Raw genomic sequence first — 7,552 nt, forward strand, 5'->3', positions numbered from 1 at the left:
CGAGTACAGTGCTCTGCCTTCCTGCTCCGACGAGGGCGTCACTCTGCCTTCATGTTCCGACGAGGACGTCGCCCTGCTTCCCTGCTCCGCCGAGTACAGTGCTCTGCCTTCCTGCTCCGACGAGGGTGTTGCCCTGCCTTCATGCTCCGCCGAGGACGTCGCCCTGCCTTCATGCTCCGCCGAGGACGTCGCCCTGCCTTCATGCTCCGCCGAGGACGTCGCTCAGCCTCCCCGTCCGGCTGAGGTCGTCGCTCAGCCTCCCCGTCCGGCTGAGGTTGTCGCTCAGCCCGCCTGCTCCATGGCAACTAGCGTTTCCCCCTTCTGCTTCGAGGAGACCCACGCTCCTCTCCCTGGCCGCACGGGGGACTTCTATCGGCCTTCCAGTTCAGCTGGGGACGTCGCGCCACTTTCATGCTCTGCCGGGCGGCTTCTACAATGACACAGGGGCCCGGGACCCCCGTTGGAGGGGGGTTCTTGGTGCTCCGGGAGGACCACCCTTTGGAGGGGGGTTCTGTTACGTCACGGCCAGCAGAGGGCACTGCGGTACGGCCGCTGACTGGTCACGTGACTCTTTTGTTTTCGTTCACTTCCCGCTTGGACACTGAGTTAAGTTTGAGCATGTCTCTGATTTGCCACAGGTGCCCATGTTTTGGTTTAATTAAGTTTGTTATTTAACCGCTATCGCTATGAGCGCCGCCGAAGAGGCCAGGATTTGGGCGCTTCTCTGTTCGTCCCTGGAGTTAAGCAAACAGCTCGCGGAGGACATTTCTCAGTGCAAGGCCGAGCTGCGCACCGCGTCATCCCTCGCGCCATATACCCCGTCCCCGCCGCCAAGGAGCGACGCCTTGCAACACAGCCAGCAAAGTAACCTGAGCATCTGGGGCTTTCCACTGCAGGGGAGGTCACATCGTGCAGTATTAGAGTTGGTTTAGTTCGCCAAGTGAAGGAAGTATACCAGTATGTGCTAATGTGTAGCATGCTAGCGGTCGTAGCTAGGGGACCAGAGTGTGTAGAGTCAGTAGAGACCGTGCTCCCTGTGTTTGTTTATTTGTTTCTGGTTTAAGTAATAAAGACCGTGACCTGCACCTGCATCCGCCTCCAGTCTCGTCCCGTGACACTCTAAATGACTTTGGCACCTCTGTAGAATGATTGTTTCTATGCATAGTCAGTTGCTATATGTTTTGTAAAATATTAAGCAGAGAAAATCAGATTTAAAGCTGATTCTCTTTGCACTGGTGTTTCTTTTCTTTGGGATTTTGCTAAAGGCTTTGCTTAAGTAGCAGAAGATGCATGCTGGCTTTCGATTCAGTCCACCACCGGTTTGACATATCCTGATGGAAGTAAACTAATCGGGTATGACAGCTAGCGTGCCACCTATCCATTTGATACAAATAGAGTTAGAATGCGGCTGTCAATTACACAGAATTGCCTGGATCCGTTTTGTTTGCAGCTAAGCTGATTTTTCTGACACATTCAAATCTTGCTTTGTACTTCCAAACCTCAGTTCTTTTCCTGAACAAGTTCATCAGGGACTAGAGCTTCAGAACAGCATGTTAGAGACTTCAGATAATATTAAATGGGCTTTGTTAGCGCATCCACCTCAAGGTACAGCATGTTATGATTTCTGAGATGCTTTTCTGTTCGCTACTGTTCTAAAGAGTTGTTATTTGAGTATTTACTGCAGTCTTCCTGTCAGCTCAAACCAGGCTCACCATTCTCCTGTGCCTTTTCTCATCAGAAAGTCTTGGCTTAGTGGTCAGTCTGTTTGCTTCACAAAAATTTATGTCCACATAAATCCACATCACTTAACTTAAGTGTTATGTCAATTGGACATTAAGATCAAGAAATGTAGTCTTTATGACAGTCATGTTTTGGTATCATATAGCTGTCCTGTAGTCATGTTTAATTGTCATGAAGATCTCATATAGGTATAAGGTAATCTTATGAACACTGCTGTGAAGTGTTATCTCCATGTGTCCTATATTTGAAAACCTGATTCATGTGTCATGAGAAACTATTAACTGCATACCTATATTCCTATTAATTCCAGTCACATATGGGAAAGGAAAGAATGAGCAAAATGGAAGAGACATTTTTCTTGCAGCTGAGGAGGGAGATTATTTCCATTCCAAATGGGGATGGACTTATTAACTGCAGCAGCAGGTATTTTGTCACTGTCATACACATGAGGGGAATTAATGTTCTCCTTACTTCCCCTCTGTTCCACCTTGTGGGGTAGAAATGACTTCTAGCTAACCTCAAGACCTGCATCAAAAGCTAAGTACAGAACATCTGAAACAAACAAACAAAAAAACAACAACAAAAAAACTCCCTCTCTAACATCACTTAGCAGAATGAACAGTGTTTCGGCACAATACACTGCACATTATTCACAGGTGTGGGAGATTTGCACTTTTGTTGTGCCAGGAGCTACTCATCTAAAAGCAAACTCTTGTAGATTTGTGCATGTCAAACAAATAAAACAACTGGTGTGTACACATTTTCCTCTTTGCAAAGTACTTTCGATACGTGCTGACAACATGTGCCAACACTCTGCTTTAGGTCATGTAAAAACAGCACAGCTTATTATTAATTAACTGTAAAAATTTGTTATTCATTCATCTTCAGTAATCTCTATCCTGGTGAAGGTTGAGGTAGATCCTCAGCTTATCACGGGAACACTGGGCATATGATGGGAATATACCCTGGTTGTGAGCCCAGTCCATGCATCATCTCAGGGCACATTTACACATGCATTCACCTCATTTAGCATAGCCAATCCACCTCCTAGAGAGATGGGAGGAAACCTGAGAACCCAGAGGAATCCCACAGGGTAACAGACAGTAACTCAGGCTCAGGATTAACCTGGGGACCCTGGAGTTGTAAGGAAGCAATGCTAACTGCTGTGCCACCATACCACCTAGTAATTTATTTATCTGAATTTATAGAGATCAATAATAAATAAGGTACAACCATAATCATAATAACACTCCAAAAGTACCTTCTGCATTGCACAATCTTTATTAAGCATGACTTATTTTTGGCTACTACAGTACAGCATGCATTCATACAGTTGAATCGCATATATTTCAAGCAAAACATCTGTTTGTGATACAATATGCATAAATAAGTTCCTTTACTATATATATATATATATATATATATATATATATATATATATATATATATATATATATATATATATATATATATATATATGGCTCAGAGTGCCTGTTTAATGACATATTATTATAATAAACACATAGAACAATATATTCATGAACAAGCTTAGAAATATCTTGAAAAAAGTTTTTCTCTGCTACTAATTTATTTAATCTAAATTCCAGCTGGTGTGGTAACTCTGAGAAGCATGCAATCATTTGTTTTCCCTGGACGTGATTTTCTATTATCACTCCATACACTATAATGCTTTATTTTAATAATGCATCATTTTACTATTTTTTATTTTTTTTAGCTTTAGTTAGATTTAATACTATACAAAGATGCATCTTACTAGTCTATATATCTCCTCTTTCTTTATACACTATGGCCTTGTCTAACAGACTGAATAATTGATGCTTCTCTGCAGTCATTGTGATAAATTTATGGCCACAGAGAGCAACAGCATGGTCGTATATTTTCTCCCTTGGTGTTTTTCCCACAAATTTATTTATGCATACATTCCAAGGTCAAAAGAACCTGCTACTTTATAAAGACACATTATTTCATCAAAACAATGCTGTTACGACCTTAATAACTATCCACAGTACAGCGATGCTTCCTGGATCTTCTGTGTCCAAGAAGCCTATTTTTTTTTAGAGCCAGTAGCTTTTTTTAATACTAAAGTATGAACAATCAGAATTAAAAGCTGCCACAATTAGTGCTAAGTAGATAAATGAAGGGGCTGCAATACAATGTAATTTGATAAGTATCCATTTAAAAAATTGCATACTTATTGCATAGTGTTTGTATATATATTTTCTGATTTGCATTTTCATTTTTCTATGCTTAAAGACTTCTATGTCTAGGGGTAGTGGTGGCTTAGTGGCTAAGACTCTGGGTTATTGATTAGAAGGTCAGGGGTTCAAGCCCCAGCACTACCGAGCTGCCACCGTTGGGCCCTTGAGCAAGGCTATTAACCCTCTCAGCCATATCATGGCTGACCCTGTGCTCTCCCAACTTCCTGGCATGCTGGGTCATGTGAAGAAAAGAATTTCGCTGTAATGTATACGTGACCAATAAAGACTCATTATTAGTAGATCAGGTAAACATTGCTTTGTTAATAAATCAATTATGTAAGTTAATTAAAAATCCTGCTGCAGTGATGAGTTGGCATAATGGATTGTGTTATTGCTTCATGTTCCAAGAGTTGCTGGTTCATTGGTGAGCTGTGGTCTCGTTTGTAAAGTTTTACGGTTTCTCCTGGGCCTGTGTGGGTTTCCTACAGGTCCTCCATTTTTCCTCACACATCTTTAAAACACACCACTTAATGCTTTAGATAATGGTCCTACTTGTGAGACTACCGTGACTCTGACCAGGACAAATTTATAGTTGATTGAATGAATTAAGCGTTTCATCATGATTCATATGCTCAAATTGACATATAAGTAATACTAAAAACCTAAGGTTTGACCAATGAACTACCCATAAGAAGTTTTTGGTTGAAACTCTTAGAACAGAAATATGCCTAAATATAGCTGCAAACAGCAATTACAGGGCAAAACAGAATCGAGGCAAAGTAAAGAGCTAAGCAAGCGTCAGAGCACTGTCATGATTTTACATAACAAGTTTCAGTGCACTAGGCAGTAGTGTTGCTAAGATATTGCATAAAACACTATGCAGTGCGTATGTCAACTCTGATGATGTGTTGTATGAAAATAGTTTGAGAGAGCGGTGCTTGGCCCCCTAATACTACTACTACTACTACTACTACTACTACTAATAATAATAATAATAATAATTAAAACCTACTTTTGAGAGCTAGAATTCTGGTCCTTTTTAGTTGTACAGTTTGAACAAATAAATACCATAAATCCTAAAATATATAAAATAAAAATAAAGTCATACAGAGAGGCTTGTTGCAGCATATTGATTTTTGGCTTTAAATTATAAACTGGTGCAATTCCACAGTATGAAAGAAGACTGCTAATACTATGATTATGTTGTTTCAAATTAAAAAGTTATAAATTGAGTCATAACTCCTAATTAACTTTATCACTAACGTTTATAGTGGGGCTGTGAAAGCACAAAGGGCTATTCAACCTTGAATACCCTCCCAGTTATTGGGCTACTATTACTTGTTGAATTACAATAAAGCAGGCATCCTGATTCTGTAAAATGACCACAGAAAAAAACACATATGATTATTTACTACTTTACTTTACTATTAACAGAGAACTCTGTGTTTATGGGAGAGAGTAGTCTCAATTAGGGGAGCTTACTCTTAAAAGGCACTGGGTATTTATTTACCAACATCACAATATTTCAAATGATGCTCAGTCTGCAATATGTATAAACCAAATATATTCAAGTACAGGGGGACTGACTCTATCAGACATGCCAACCTTTACATAAGATCTTTGTATTTTAAGATTGTTGGAATGCAAAGATATATTAAAAGAGCAGTCTTCTTTTTCCCCAATGAAAATGGCAGATGAGCCAATCGACATATCAATCTGGAATGATTGACAGGAGATTTTTTTTTCCCCATCTGATATAGATAATGCATCAACCTTACAGACACCCAGTAAAACCATAAGATGTCCCATTCGCACAAATCTCAGAATCTGCCTGCTTTTTACAGTAACTGCAAGGTTATAATGCTCCCCGGCTCATCGGATCGGAGGAGTTGCACTGATTGCTGCTCTAGAGGCCTAAGGTTCCTCTTTTATAAATGATTTGCTCTACTGCTCTCAAAGCAGACTGTGGGAACTAATCTGGTCTACATTACTGATATGGGGAGCTAGAATTAAGGTTTCAATGTGAGTGCCAATAGGGTTAATACAGTAAGCGGTGTTACAGCTTAGACAGGGTTTTGCCAGAGGGAAAAAAGAAGCCCATACTCACACTATTTAATTACATTTGTTCCAACTGTAATGGTTCTAGTCACACTGCAATACAATGTAGACCAAGTGACCAGTGACTCACTGTACATTTTCTGATGGTTTACAATAATCAGTGGAGTACACAGCAGTTATTACCACCCCTGTAGCATGCATTTTAGAAGCCAGAGGGTGAAAAGCATGGTTAGTCAGAAGTCAGTTTTACTGTGACCTGTTCCTAATCATTTTCTGCACAGTCACAGTTATCATGGTTCTAGAAATAGACAATGTACTTACTGATATATTATTATTTCTGTAGACCTACACATGTAGGACTTGTAAGGTGAGCACTCCACATCATCATCATCTAATAATAATAATAATAATAATAATAATAATAATAATAATAATCAATAATAATAACAATAACAGCAACAACATTTAACTAAGAAATACATTTAATCATTTTTCAATATGGCGAAACGTTCTATAAAGAGATACAGCGCGTTGTAATTTCTTTCCACCATGGGATTCTTCAGGACAGAGTTTAAAGTTAGTGCTTTTCTGTTTCTCAGAATCACGATGCTTTTTTGTTTTATTATCTTCAAGAAAGAGAGAAAAAAAGAGGCTGGTGAGTGAATGACTGCATATAGTTGTTATAATGTTAGTAAAAACAGGACGTTACACAACATTAAGCTATAAATGATTAAAAAGGACATGTTCATTAATACATTACAAATTGTAATTATTGGCAAATTGCCGTGGTATAAGAGGAATAAATCACTTTGGGACATGTTGTTATTGAAAAATAATTAATCATCACACTACCTCAGCGTTGATTATTTTCCTATAACAGCACACCTGTCATGTTTTATTCCTTAAATAAAAATTTATGTTATTGATTATAAGTAATTATTAATCAAATTTCTAGGACATTGACATTAATGGGGTCATTATCAAATTCTGCGCTCTGTATTGACCCCTTGTTTAGTTTTGAGCTTCACAATATTACACACACACACACACACACACACACACACACACACACACACACACACACACACACACACACACACACACAACCACATACAAGCTTTATTTTCCTCCACCTCTTGCTGAACAATACTGAAGATGCTGAAAATTTGGTCCAGGCTTTTATTACCATTTGTCTTGACCACTACAATTCCTGTTTCTTTGGTCTCACGGCTAACAGTCCTCACCCATACTTCTGAATCTACTCACATCGCTCCCATATTCGTATACACTGGATACCTGTTTCAGTTCACATATATTAAAAACTCCTGCTTGGGAGCCTTACATGGCCTTTTCCCTTCTTAACTTTCTGAACTGCACCTTTCCTGCACCCCTGTATGAACTCTCATGAACTCTCTCTTTAGACTGTCTACAATGGGAGGAAGGTCTTTTAGTATCTTAGCGCCTTCACTTTTGTATCGCACTACATCAATTCCTCTGAGACCACTCTTCTGTCTCTTCTTTTAAAGATGAGCTGA

The sequence above is a fragment of the Ictalurus punctatus genome, chromosome 22 (genome assembly GCF_001660625.3).
Source record: "Ictalurus punctatus breed USDA103 chromosome 22, Coco_2.0, whole genome shotgun sequence".
Classification (NCBI taxonomy): domain Eukaryota; kingdom Metazoa; phylum Chordata; class Actinopteri; order Siluriformes; family Ictaluridae; genus Ictalurus; species Ictalurus punctatus.